The sequence below is a fragment of the Equus asinus genome, chromosome 16 (assembly GCF_041296235.1).
Source record: "Equus asinus isolate D_3611 breed Donkey chromosome 16, EquAss-T2T_v2, whole genome shotgun sequence".
In the NCBI taxonomy this organism is placed as follows: Eukaryota; Metazoa; Chordata; class Mammalia; order Perissodactyla; family Equidae; genus Equus; species Equus asinus.
Window position 1 is genome coordinate 1,345,527 of NC_091805.1, and position 14,304 is coordinate 1,359,830.

A 14,304-nucleotide genomic window follows, 5' to 3' on the forward strand; every position below is an offset into this window, starting at 1 on the left:
TTGTTTAAATTTTAATTTTAATGAATTAAATGAAGTCAAATTAAAAATTCAGTTCTTCAATCAAACTAGCTACATCTGACATGCTCAAGAACTCAATGTGCTAGTGGCTATCACATCGGATAGTACAAATATAGAATACTTTCTATCATCATAGAAGATTTTATGGGATAGCATTGTCTTAGCCAATGAGCTTCAGACAATCCCAATGACTGGAAATCTCTGACATAAAGACTGGGGATGGGTATTAAATATATACTTAATTGAATAACTGAGGACAAATGAGGACTAAAACGAAGAAATTGTAGCAACAGCTGCATCATTTGACAATCAAGATAGAGTAAAACCATTAAAAATGGGGGAGATGGAAATAGCATATGTAAAAGAAAGGTATTTTTAAATTATATTTTCAGTAGTCATAACTGATGGTGTAGCATTAGGATTGCTATTCTGAGGCTATCGTACGTGTATGTGGGACAAAGCAAATGAGTAACTATGTAATATTCCGACTCCATCACGTCTTGAGAGCCAGGAATCTCAGTGTGGAAGAAAGGAGATCCGGATGTGTTACAGAGGAGGTTAAGTAAAAAAGCCTATAGCCTGAATTTAAATTGGAAATATCTGTTTGAACTAGAACCCATGACAGACCTAGTAGGACAGAGCATCCCTGGAGCCCAGATTGTGGTTTTGAAATGCTGTTTCTCATGAAACGAAACTAGGGATTTGGGGAGAAATGGCTAGTTCCAGGTCTGGGGCAGGATACTTACAAGATGCGCCTGGAACATCTTGACACACCAGGTAGCAAGGAAGCCATCAAAGGTCACTGGTGTCACGTCAAAAAGATTCAGGAGCCAACCTGGAGAGGGTCCTATGAGCCAAAGATGGGACAATTTCAGCTTCTACCAAAACTGTAATAAATTGGAACTCGTCAAATATGTTTAAACCCATAAGTTTATAACAATATTAAAAAAAAAGCAACCAATTGGTCACCTTCTGAGGACCCAATCCACTTCCTTGAGAACTAACTGAACTACAGAATCAAGCATTTATCTTGCCTATTCTATAGGAACTGGCTAACCATAACAGACAAGGGGAAGTGCCCCTTTATAAAGTTATCCCAGCTAATGTGAAAACAAAATGATGGCATATCACCATGTGAAACCTCCAGTAAGTAAAGGGGTCTAGACCTTGAACATCATCAGCTGTTAAAATCACAGAAAGAGTGAAAATCAGACGGATCGTGTCTTCTAATGAAAGAACACAACGTCACCTATAGTATCGTCAAAGGAGCTGACCCTGAGTCCAATCAGGCCTCTGGATCCAGCTTCCAATCCTCAAGGAACACAAGGGAAAGGGGCACCTTGAAACGCTCCGTGAGTATGCAACCAAAAAAATCCAGACTTCGGGAAACTCAACAGTTCAAACAGGCTGAGATAAATTATAAGGATAAAAGGGGGCATGGGAAGCTTAGATTAAAAGCAACTGGAAAACATACACTTTAAAACGGGCCTGATTAAACCGGAATATTTAAGGATGCACACTTGGGTGAAAAAAGCATAAAAAGTCAAGGCAGTGATCACTATATAGCAGTCAGGATAGCTGTTACTTTCGAAGGAGGAGAGGGTTGTGATTGGCACAAGGCACATGTAGAGGCTTCTGGGGCGACTGGCAAAGTTCTATTTCTTGAGTCGTGTGTTGGTCAAGGATATTTACCTTAAAGTAATTCACCAAGCTGTTAAAAAAATAAAGTTTGAAAGATGCTGGGGTGGTGATTTCTATCATAGCCCCATTTAATTCATCACTATGGCCATTGCAGAAGACATATGGGTTTTGGAGAATGACAATGGGTTCCCTTAAACTTAGTCACAGGCCAACACTTCAATTGCAATTGCTTTTTTTAAATATGTTCTCTTTACTCCAGCAAATCAACAGAGACCCCAGCACGTGGTATGCTGTTATCCATCTGATAAATGTTTTGTTCTCTCTCCCGATAAGCAGATAATACCAGAAGATTTTGCTTTCATCTGGTGGGAAAGCAGCTCACCTGTGCTGTTTTCCCTCAGGGCTACAGCAGCTCTGGCTCTCTGTCAAAATTTAGTCAACAAGACATTGATCACCTCACCATCCCACAGGACATCGTGGAAGTTTAGTACCTTGATGACGTCATTTTCTTAAGACGTAGTAAATAAGAAGCAGCCGCCATAATCCTAGACTTCTTGATATTGTGCATGAAAGGGTGTGAGATAAACCGCACAAAAATTCAGGGCTCCGCCGACTGAGTACAGAGAGGCTTAGAAGGCCTTTCAGGGTTTTGGAGGCAACTCATACCACATTTGCATAAACTACTGGACTTGTTTACCAATAACACCGAAGGAGTATCCACTTTGATTACATCCCAGAGCAAGTGACGATTCTCCAGCTGGTCCAAGATGCAGAGCAAGCAGCCTGGTCATTCGATCTAGCAGAATCGTGGTGCTCAAAGTGTGTATGACTGAGGAGGATATTGGACAGACAGCTCCAGTAGCAGAATCAGAATACACGCCTCTAGGGTTTGGAGCAAAGCCATGCACTCTCCCACAAATACGTAATCTCTTTTTGAGAAACAGTTCCTGGCTGGTAGAGACTGAATGCTTGGCCATGAGATACCAAGGGACCACGTGACCTGAGCTGTCCCTTATCAGTTGTGTGTTATCTAACCCACAAAGCCAAAAAATTGGGCACGCCCAGCAACACTCCAAAATCAAGCGGAAGTGTTAAATAGGAGACCGTGCTCAAGCAGGTGGTAACGGCCGTGGTGAGCCACATGGGCAGGCCATGCACGCTCCCAATGCACTGACCCCAGAAGTACTGCCACCTCATCTTCAGCTCATCCTAATAGCTTTGCTGGGGAGTTGCAGATGAAAAGTGACTTGAGGAAGTAGAAAGATCTGCAGAAGTATGCACCAACTGAAAGTGGACCGCGGGAGCATGTGCCCTACTTAGGAGTGATCCAGAAGGACAGTGAGGAAGGGTAATTCTTTCAGAGGCAGAACCTCAAGCAGTACATGTGGTTGTCCCCTTTGCCTGGAAGGAAACACAAGAGCTACAGATCTGTAGTAATTTGTGAATAGTGCTGAATGGCTTAGCTAGAGAGTCCTAGGCTTGTGAGGAAAAAGATGGGAGGGTTGGTAACCAGGATGAACGGGAAAGAGTTGTAAGGATGGACCTCATAGAGTGGCCCAGGGTGAGAATATTTGTGTCCTGTGTGAATGCTCATCAGACAGCACCCACTGCAGAGGAGCCTGCCCATAACAGTGGGAAGGGTGATCTGGCCTGTGAGCGTCAGTCAGCATCTCTCCTCGCAAGGCCCGAGCTTGCTCAGTGTGTTCATGGATACGGTGTAGTGGCCATAGCAGCAAAGATGGCTGTTGGGTCCGGTTCAACAACAGAAAGATTTTTCTCCTCGTCATGTTGGATCTGGATGGCATTGCTGCTGGGTGCTCACCCTTCAACAACAGAGACCCAAGCTTAGCCCCTATGACACCATACCCTGGGGAGATCAGATAGCCACCTGGAGGCAGATTAATTGGACCACTTCCATAATGGAGGGGGCAGCAATTTGTCCTCACTGGGACAGAAATTCGTCCCCGCTTGCAGGAAAGTGTCATCCCCTCAGCTCCCCTAAGAGGAATAATCAGATAGTGACGTACAGGGGAGAGACTAGAGATGGGGAGATGGAGTACAAAGTACCACAGAAACCAGAAGCTCCTCAGTCAGGTTACACCCTCCGTGTGCTCCCACAACCCCTGTAATGACTGTGCTGCAGGACTTCTCAGGCTCTGTTATAATAAAACCCCACAGGAGCAGCCCAGGGTCTGTGCCGCCCCATCTCATCTCCAGAACGGAGCCCCGTGCCTGGGACATCGTACAGCTCAGTAGACACATGTCAAATGTTTGTTGAATGTCTTCTACATTTTAGTATTTATCATAATCCTTTCAAAATATTTTGGTCAAGGTAGATGCTTAACAAACATTTATTAAGTGAAAAAAATTATGATCAACTAGATTAGAAGTCAGCAAACTACAGCCTGTGGGCCACATCTCACTGGCCACCTGATCTTGTGTGGCCCATGAACGAAGAATGGTTTTTACATTCTTAAAAATGTAAGAAAAGAATAATATTTCATGACACTGAAAAATGTAATAAATCCAAATTTCAGTGTCTATAAATAAAGTTTTATTGGGACACAGCTCCGTTTACACGTTGCCTGCAGTGTTTTGCTTGACAACAGCAGAGTTGAGTAGTTGTGACAGAGAATGTGTGGCTTGCAAAGCTAAGAATATTTACTCTCTGGCCCTTGCAGAAAAAGTGTGCCAATCCCTGGAGCAGATCTTCCAAAGCACAGAAGACAACGATCTTTAAGACAAGAGCGCTGCCTCCTTCCTTTGCAGACCACCACCTCATCACTTCAATTTCCTCTAAAGAAAACAAACTGTTTTTCTCATATTTCATGGCTTTGAGGTTTATTCCAAGCCTTGCCAGTGGCCTCAGGCTCCTCGTTGCCTTATTTGAAACAAGAGATATAGAGCAGCCGAGACAGATGAAGATGTGGAGAGGGAAGGAGGCGAGACGGGGCCCACGCTCAGACTCCCTAAATCCACGAGGGAAACTTCCTTCTGTTGGCACCAGTTCAAAACGATGCAATGTGACCTTTTCTAAAGCTTCGCACTATTTTTATTGCAGTAAAATGTTTATTGTGTTTACAGAGAGAATTGTTGTCTTAAAACTGATGTTTACTATGGTAGGATTTGACCTGTGCTTGGTGAAGCTATGTTTTAAAATAATACACTCAAGTTTATGAAGGAAACCTCAACTCTTCCCAAAGAGAGAAACTGAAGGGTTTCTTTTGCTGAAATAAGTATTTCATTAGGTTAGAAAAATTGATATATTTTTGTTATTTAATGACTTCATCACGCTCTGTGAAATGCATCACTCCATTTTATCTGCTCTTTGTCTGGAATCACCACATGCTACTAACTGGCTCCTCTTTATTCTTTGCTACACTACAGAAATTCTTTATCATTTAACTTTATCACAGGCAGGCAGAGCCTGGTTCCTATTAGAGAGATAAAGACTATTTCCTTAATTACTGTACATAGAAAACAGCATTTAGTCTGGCAGTTCCCACACTATTCAATCAGGCAAGATTCGATATGAAAAAATACAGCTGATTTGCCAAATCAGACATTTGTTCCACACAAGTCCGTTATAACTCACGTTATAAATGAAACAAGTCATGGAGGCACTTATCAGTACTTATCAGTACGCGCCTGCGATCACATTCTGTTTTTCGAAGTTGACGCTCTCAGGAGAGCTTCTTGCTGGAAGTTCTCTCTGACAATTATGGAGGGATCCCCACGCCGGTGTCCACCTGACCGAAGAGAACAAGACAGCCGCTTGGGCCATTTCAGAAATCACCACTTTCTAGCTAATCGCAGTTTCCAAATTCACCCTACTGGTGCTGCCGAGAGCGAGAAGAACTTCCCTAATCGGATCCTGGCCGCATTGTGACTCACACTGCTGACTGCCCCCCACCCCCCACCCGGTGCCTCCACTCTCCCTTGTGGGGCCGGCACAGCACCTGCCCAAGGACCTCTCCCTGCGTCCTGGGGATGTGTTGGCAGCACCGTGATCGATGAGTTATTGAGGCCCTTGCTTTTTACCAAAAGAACTTTTTGTGGAAGGCAAAATTTTTTCCAGGGGAGAAATGCAGATGCAGCATTATGCAATTTTGTTAACGAGTTAGGAGGATGGTGTAATGCAAATGGTGGATAAAACGAGCAAACCGGGGAAAGAGAGCAAGCCGATGACTGGAATTAAGGTAAATAGACACCAATTCTCGTGGCCTCCAAGCTCATTCTGAGGAAAGTGCCAGGGCTACTGAGTGCTTTCCAGAAGTTAAAATGGCAGTCACCCAATTGTTCTGCCCTTTACTGAGATGACTAGAAGGAAATACTTCTAATCCAACCCAGAATGTGACTTCTAAAGAAAAATTGTGTACTGTACATATGCCCGTGATGGCCACAAAGCATAAAAATATTCTGTTTTATTTTTTACCCTTTCTGAACTGTGAAGACAATTTTTTGATCTCTCTCCCCACACCTCCAACAACCCTGCTCCTCTCTGGATCCTTGTAATCTCGCCTACGGTAGAGACCTGGGTTCTCACCAAGCCCATTTCCACACCGGAGAAGACTTACACCTTACAGGCACTTCTCTGTAATGAGATGCACATCCTCTTGATTCAAGTGCTTTAAGGTATCTTGGGACTTAATTTATAAATTTCATACACTCGGTGGTTTAGTAAATGGTGGTCCATCTTTGGTCCCAAGAAGCAGGAGAAAGGACACATGAAAAATACAGACAAAAGGTCTAATGGAAATAGGAAAAAATTATTATTTGTTAACTCCGAGTGGTAGGTACAAGGATGTCTAATGTTTCGTCTGCTTTTCTATATTTGGAATGCTTCATAGTTTTAAAAATTGTTTTTCTAACAAAGAAAAAAGCTAAAGAAGTTACAGGGGTTGCTCAAATTCTAAATGAAGAAATGAGAAGGACAAGGGAAAACTGCACAGTGTTTTTCTCTTGCAGGGGTAGTAAGTCGAAGAAAGCTCCGAACCGCTGGTGCACTGGAGGGACAGTGATCAAGGGGACCCTGGGAGCAGTATTCCTACTCCACTGAAGGGGGGAGCTGAGATACTTGTAAGCTCTAGAGAACCTCTAACACAGGAAGCTATTTATCATAACAAGCCTGGTTGATACCGCTCCCATACTGAACCAATTAGGTTCGCCCGTTTCGTCATACTTCATAACTCGCGGTGATAGGTCTCTGAGTATGGTACAGTGTAGTAATTGAATTTTGATCAAACACACATGGCCCATAACCCAGTATGTGAAATTTTCAGAACAGTTCACAGCTTTTAAATATCCAGTCAACATGTTGCCAAAAGTACAGGATGTACTTGATGGAAGGGGGAGAGCGAGGGGAGGGCTGAATCTTGGTAGAGCTGTAAAACAAATATTTTTGTTCTTGTTCTCTTCTTATTTTTCAAATAGCAGTGGAGAAAGGCCGTGGGATATCGTGTCATAACTCAAGTCTTCCCCTTGCTTGCCCTACGTGCGTAAACATCTTTGAGTCTCATTTCAGATTACCATTTATTTTTTGGCAGGAAACTATTTTCATGCCACAGGCCTGTTACACGTGACCTGCTAGTATTTCTTACTGCAGCACTACCCAAAGAGGATTTCCCGACAACCCACTACATGTCAGGCACCAGATAAATAGGCAAACTCTTTCGAACAAAGACACATCATCCTTGCCTCCATGTGGTCTATCATGGATGGGGAGACAGATATAAAACGAATGACAACATCAATTTTTTTACATTGCAACCTGTGATAATCAACATGAAGGAAAAATAGGGCATTAGGAGGGACAGTAACGGGGATCTGATTTATCCAGGAGAGATGGAGTGGAGAGGAGAAGCAGGGAACACGTCTCCAAGGAAGTACCATTGAAATTGACTTCTGAAAGATGAGAAGTGGTCCAAGAGAGTGAACTGAGCATTCCAAGGAGAAGTGGCACGTGGATAAGCCTTGAAGTAGGCAAGACTTTGTCAAGTTCAAGGACCTGAAGGCTGGGACACACAGTGAGAGAAAAGGCTAAAAAGATAGTTGGGAGCCAGACTACATGAGGCCGTGTAAAGAATTCTGCTAAGTGCAGCCATTGAAAGGCAGGAGGCCAGGGAGTGACATGATGGGAGGCAGGCAAGACAAGAAGCAGAAAGACTAACTAGAAGGGCTTGGCAGTTGTCCAGGTGGGAAGAGATAGCGGCTTGGAACAGGGCAATGGCAGAGAAGGAGAACGGTGGACAAATCTGAGAGTCGTTTTGGAGAAGTGACATGACTTTGTGATAACTGGACATGAAAGTGACGGAGAGGGGGGTTCCAAGGACATTTCTGGGTTTCTAGCTTGAGCAACTTAGTGAATAAAGTCTAATAAATAACAACCTATCAATATAACTCTTAAGGCTACACCAAGCAAAGGAGAACCGCATCTCTCTCCAGCCCCGTGTTTGCAACGAGGCGCTGCTCTCACCGGATTTTGTGGGGACAGATGCATTGATCAGTGCCGGGGGAACAGAAATTTCCCACCTACATGCGCATCAAAGCTTCCTTACATAAGCAGAAGAACGTCTCTGAGCTACGAAAATCAGACTTTCACATAAACTTTAAATTTTTACCCTCAGTTCTACAGACATGGCCATAGATGCCTGGCAGCTGAACTATGAGAACCTAAAAGAAAACCAATTGTCCCTTTGAAAACGTTCAAAACCCAGGCATGTTTCCTTATTCATTCAATAGATTTCTCCCGAGTGTTTTTAGTGTGAGGGGAATGAGGTAAGTAAGATGTGCCCCCTGTGTTGGCAAAGCGTATATTCTATAGAGAGAAAGAGGCATAAAAGATATGCCTGACACAGCGTGGTGTGTTACACAGATCCAGCAGTAGAGGTGTACTTAACAGATGACAGGGTTATTAACTCTGCAGGGGGAGTGGCCCAAGGGCACGGCAACGAAAGACTTCAGAGAGGTTGCATTTGGGACAAGTCTTGAAAGACAAACAAGAGTTTGTGAAGCAGAGAAGAGGATGGGGAGAAACTCCAAGAGGAGGAAACAGCACGAGCCCAGGTGTGAGGGTGCTAAGGAGGGCCGGCTACTCGGGGCCAGAGCCCTCAGGGAGAGGCCGTGGGGGTCTGATTCCAGACTGGAAGAGCCATCCTTCCATTCTAAAGGCTGAAAACCAGTCCAGTCTGATGTATCCACTATTGCCTGACCCAGGTGGAGAATTCTAATTCATGTAGGCCCAATCCAACAAAGACTTCTTAATGTGACTACTGCCTGAAGACTGCCCGTGTCCATGACAGCTTTGGGTTTACCCATTGAGATGGGCAGTCCTCTCTCCCACAGTCAGTCCCACAACTTGGCCAAGGCTACAGGACCCAGCTTTCTAAGGTGCCTAGAAAGACGTAGCAGTGGCCCAAGGTGACGCTCCTGTGGCTGGAGAATGTGGACACTGGAATGACTGTGACATTCAGTCTGGCAAGTGGTACAGCTGCCCTTGTACAGCAAACCGTCAGACACAGTGAGTGACCACCATCCCCAGAAAAAGTGTGTGTGCATGTGCGATCTTTAAATTTTAACAGCTATTCCGACAGTCCTCAGAGAGAGAATTGGCAGCTTGGGCCTGGAGAATGCTCCCCACCTGTCTCCAGGCCCCGCAAACACAGCTGTGTAAGAAGACGGTCAAAGCTTCCAAGGAAAGAAATGGTGCTGTTTGCAGGGGCGGAGGACGGGGGAGAAACTAGGGGAGGGCCCTTCTTGCAAACCGCTGAGGCAGGGCCCGTCCAGCAACTGCGAAAATTAGCAAGGAAGATGTGGTCAGGCTTTCTGTTTTTAACTTCACGTTAAGTAAAATCATTCAAGACCCAGCTCAACGACCACATTAACACCAGTCTTAAAAGGATGAGACAGAGCACATGGTTCAGGCCAAGGGGAGCACAAGGCCACCTGCATTTCTGGAGGCACCCATCCGGGTTTTCCCCTGCGTCCGTATGAACCGTCACAGGACGCACGGTCCCTCACACAGAACTTCCTGGGAAAGTGCCCAGAAACCCCTTTATCTGTGTTTCTCCAGGCATTTTTAAAGTTCAGCTCTTTGGGGAAGTCGGCAGATGCAGATTTCCACGACGCCGATTCCATGGCAGGCTTCCAGAGTGGCCAGGGGTTTGCTGCCCCCCCAGGAAGGGAGATGCGAAGACGGAAAGAATCAGCTCATTGCCGAGGAGGAAAACTGAAGCAGGGGGGTATTTTCGGTATCATTTTAATCACAAAATAGCACGAACGCAGTCTGTGCCTGCGTGCCACCCGAGTGTCGATTTGAATACCACTGCACGCTGGTTTGAAAATTTCCATTTTTGTAATTTGCTTTCCTTTGTTAAGCCAAGACTGGAGAGAAACCTGGCAGCCGTCTCCAAGTCTGGCACGATTTCGCCTCAGACGCACTCGGTTGGTTGGATGCTGAGGGAGCCTGCCTGAAAGAAGGGGAGAGAGCGAAGGGGCGAGAAGGATGGGGAGAGAGGGAGAGGAGAGAGAAGGCACCGCTTTTGGCCGGGTGGAGGCCCACAGCCCCTCAGCCAGGGGGTTTGGCTCCATCTACAGGAATCACAAGGCAAACAGACCAGATCTCTCTGCTCAGAAACCAGCTGGGGTTGGGGGCCTCTGGCAACGCCTCTGACAACGGCCTGGAGAATATCCAGCCGGTGGGAACGGGTGGTAAGGAGTTGAAAGGTAGGGCTCTCCATCTCCGGACCGGGAGAGGCATGTCAGATTCTGCACGGGGATTCATGTCTGAGGAGAAAGGCATCGTGCCTCCTCCTGTAACCCATGGATTGCTCTAACTGGTGAAGTGGAAGCCATCTTTGAGGGCAAAGGCAGTGTGTGGTCCCAGCATGGGCCCAGCACACACTGTGTGCTCTGCTGTTGAATGAATGAAGGAACAACAGGTGAACCTAGCCCGCTGGACCATCTATCAATCAACAGAGACCTAACTGATAAACATAAACCCTATTTGCTTTCCAGCTGTACTTGTCAGGCACTTTGTTAATGGCTAGTAACAGCTGAGCAAGCCCGCAGCACCTAGGCTAGTCCAGTGCCCCACCCCCAGCGAGGGTAGCACGACCTAAGAGCCACCCATTTCATCTGATGCCCTCATTGTGCAGATGAGTAAACACAGGATCAGAGAGGTTTCTCCCCCCGGGTCAACCAGCTTGTTGGTGACAGAACTGGTTTGGGGCCCACTTTTCCTCAGCTTCTCTCTGGTGTTTGTTTTCTAAGACCTCACTGTGACGGGCCTCACGGATCCGCACAGCTGATTGGCTCTCTGCGGAGGAAGCCAGCTTCCCCACCTCCCTGTTGTCCTGTCCCAGCTTCTGCTCTGGGCCAAGGCAGATGCTCAGGCTGCTTTACTCCAAAAATCAAATGCTGCCTGGAGCTGATGCCAACTGATGGCTGAACTGATGAATTCATTTCTTAAAACCTAAAGGACAGAATCTTTGAGCTTGCGGGTTTGTCAGCTACAACAGGCAGGTGCTTGTTTTAACAACACAGGTGTCTTGTATCTGCTATCCAGCACATCAACTGAGCCAAAGCACAGAACAAGCACTCACTCAGTTTCCCCAGGAGAGTTATAGACAACGGCGTGCACCAATTGAAAAGGAATTTTTGCTGCAGGCAGTTAGCACCTAGTTTCCAAATAAAAGAGTGAAGGTCCTTCTTGAATGAGGCTCCATGTGCATCATGCCAGATGAATATGATCCAGTGAAAGCTGGAGACCAGACGACTTGGTCTGTAAAACTGATCTGTAAAATGGAAATGATACTTTCAAGACCTCTGAAAGGATTAGAAATGAATCATTGTGATGATAATGATCACAATATTAATAATAGCTTTTAACTATTATTAAGTGCTTGCTACATTCCAGGCTTTCTGCTAACCACTTTACGTGCATTATCTAATTTATCCTCATAACAAGCCCATGTGGGTTACAATTATTATCCCCATTTGTAGAGTGAGAGAACGAAGCTCAGAGAGGTTACGATACTCCCCTATGGTGACAGCTTACCATGGTGAGGCCAGTATTGGAGCCCAACTCTTACCCGACTCTAGACTCCTAAACATTGTTGCACAATAAATATTGGCTGGCTCTTTGCTGGTGGCATCAAATTTCGATCTCTAGTTCTGAGTTCTTATGGGAACGCTACACTTTTGCTTCCAGTTACTGAAAGAACATCATTGATTATATATTCCTCCATTGCTCACACTGAAAAGGGCCTGAGAAAAACTCCTTCCTTCCTTTCATAAGCATTTACTGAGAACTGTCCATGCTCAAACCTCCAAGCTTGGTCCAGGGCAGTGGTTCTCAACTGGGGGGCGGGGGGGGATTTTTCCCTCCAGGGGCCATTTGGAAATGTCTGGAGACGTTGTGGTTTGTCACAACTGGGAGTGGGGGAGGCTGCTGGCGTCTAGCGAGCAGAGGCCTGGGATCCCACTAAATATCCTACAATACACATGACATCCCACCATAAGAAAGAATTATTCAGCCCAAAATCTCAATAGTGCTGAGGTTGAGAACCCTGGTTTAGGAATCTGAAGATGAATCAGACAGATCTTATCATCAATCATCTGATATAGATGTGCATATAAATTTGAAGCACGAGTTTTACATAGATACCTGTGTGGTGACAAGGAGTAAGTGCTCCAAGGTCCGTAAAGAGCCGTGGGGTTAACTCTGGGCTGGGGAAGGCTGGCAAGCGGGGGAGGTGGCACTTGAGCCAGCCACAGAGAAGACAGAAGATGTGGATTCTGGATGAGAGAACAGTGTGCAGGGCGTGGTGTGCGTGAGGGACGCTGGCTTATTTTAATTGGAGTGGAGGAGGTGCGAAAAGGAGTAGTGAAGAAAAGGAGGTGATGTTTTCTGGGGGCCAGATCCAAGAGGCTTGAGGACAAAGGGAAGGACTTAGGACTTTATTTGTAAGAAATGGGAAGACATCTAACGTTTTCACAAAAGGGAGTAACGGGATCAAAAGATTCTGTGGAGGTGAACCTAGCAGCTGAATGAAAATGGATTGCAGAGAAGAAGCTGGAGACAGGAAGACATGTTACAACACTATCACTATACATCTTACTATTAATAACAACCACTCAACTATTTTTGTTATTAGTAGTGACTGATAATGGAGTGATTAACAATCTAAGCTAAACATGATATACATAACCTCACTCAGTGCTCACCACCACCACAAGGATTGCCCATTTCATAGACGAGGGGACAGTCTCCGAGTGGACATGAGGTGGCAGAGTCAGGATCTGGAGACCCAAGGCTGTGCTCCCGACTGGTTTGTGTGCTGGGAACCTGGTTGGGATTCTTAACCTCTTGACCAAACCAGCCTGTTCTCCCTTCTAAGGTGGACAATAAAACGAGGCAGCCCAGACCCAGGGGGAACAGGAAGGTGTAGGACAAATAGCCTCAGGAAATCCGCTTCTCCCTGGCAGACAACTGTAGGGAGAAAGGGAGTGTTTCTCGGGGCTAATTTTGGGGGTGTGGGGAGCACAGGCCTGGGCCCTATCACAAACACACCCACACAAATCTATTTGGAGTTAACTCACTTCTTCCCGGGAGGATGGGAAATGAGGGCAAGCCTGGGACACAACCTGGGGTGCCTGAAGCCAAGGGGGAGCTTCTTACGTCCTGCTGATGAGGAAGCAAGCGGAATATGTGAAGCGGGGATAGAAAGCCTGAGACTCAGAAATTCCTGTTTACTTGGATCCTGAGCAGATTGCTAACGGGGTCCAGGTGTGTGCTCTGGTTTTGTTTGCGAGCCTTTAGGCCACAGGCAGACGAGAGGAACGGTGTGGACTATGTCTGTAGACAGAGTGGGAGACGGGCTCAGGACGGGTAGAGGTGCTGACCCAGGCGTGGCCAGACGCACAGCTGCACCAGCAGCGTGGAGGGCCTTCAGTGGGCCTGCACCTGGACAGCCTTTGGTTGCCCAGCTTTCGTCAGGAAAGAAGATTCACATGAGAAGCTTGAGAAGGATGGGATCAAAATAGTGGCCACCACCAACTAGCGAAGGACCAGCGGGCAAAGTCCACACGAGAACTTCCTCAGCTTGCAGGACGCGCTGAAAGGAACCGAGACGGTGGAAATTCCCACCCAGCAGGCAGGGGAGAGTCAGAGACTTTGGTGGTCTTCGATGGCGATCCCTGTGTTTCTATGTGACTCTCTCCTGCTCGGGACAATCTTTAAACTCTTTTGGAAAGTTTGTGGTTTGAAGGTCAAAGGCTCCGGGATTCCAGGATTCCAATTCTCCTATCTAAAGGCTCGCAGCTTTAAAGAAACCTAAATTCTTGCCATAATCTCTTAGATTTTGACATTCTAATAAGTAGACTTATTTCGAAATACAGTCTCCTCTCCAGACCCACTCTCCTGCGGGTCAGGGACTCAGTCAGCACCCCCAAATTCAGGAGATGCTGGAGAAGTTTCTGCTGAATCTAACTCAGCACCAGATCCCCCCAAACATCAAGAGTATTCGCTAAATGCAATAATATGACTTTTAAATCCAAATTTTATTTTCACCTAGTTAAAAAAAAAAAGCCTAACCTCATGCATCAATATGCCTGTTTTCACAAAGCCTTTGCCCACAGTCTGTA

At 46.0% G+C, this 14,304-nt stretch overlaps 1 long non-coding RNA gene across 1 annotated transcript in view; it reads left to right on the forward strand.

Annotated features, from left to right (window-relative positions):
- Window positions 1-11,808, forward strand: part of LOC106839751 (uncharacterized) — a 54,822-nt gene extending 43,014 nt beyond the window's left edge. Inside the window, exon 4 of the long non-coding RNA XR_001400214.3 lies at window positions 4,341-11,808. This is a non-coding gene — a long non-coding RNA (uncharacterized lncRNA). The remainder of the gene's footprint in view (window positions 1-4,340) is intronic.
- The last annotated feature ends 2,496 nt before the right edge of the window (window positions 11,809-14,304 follow it).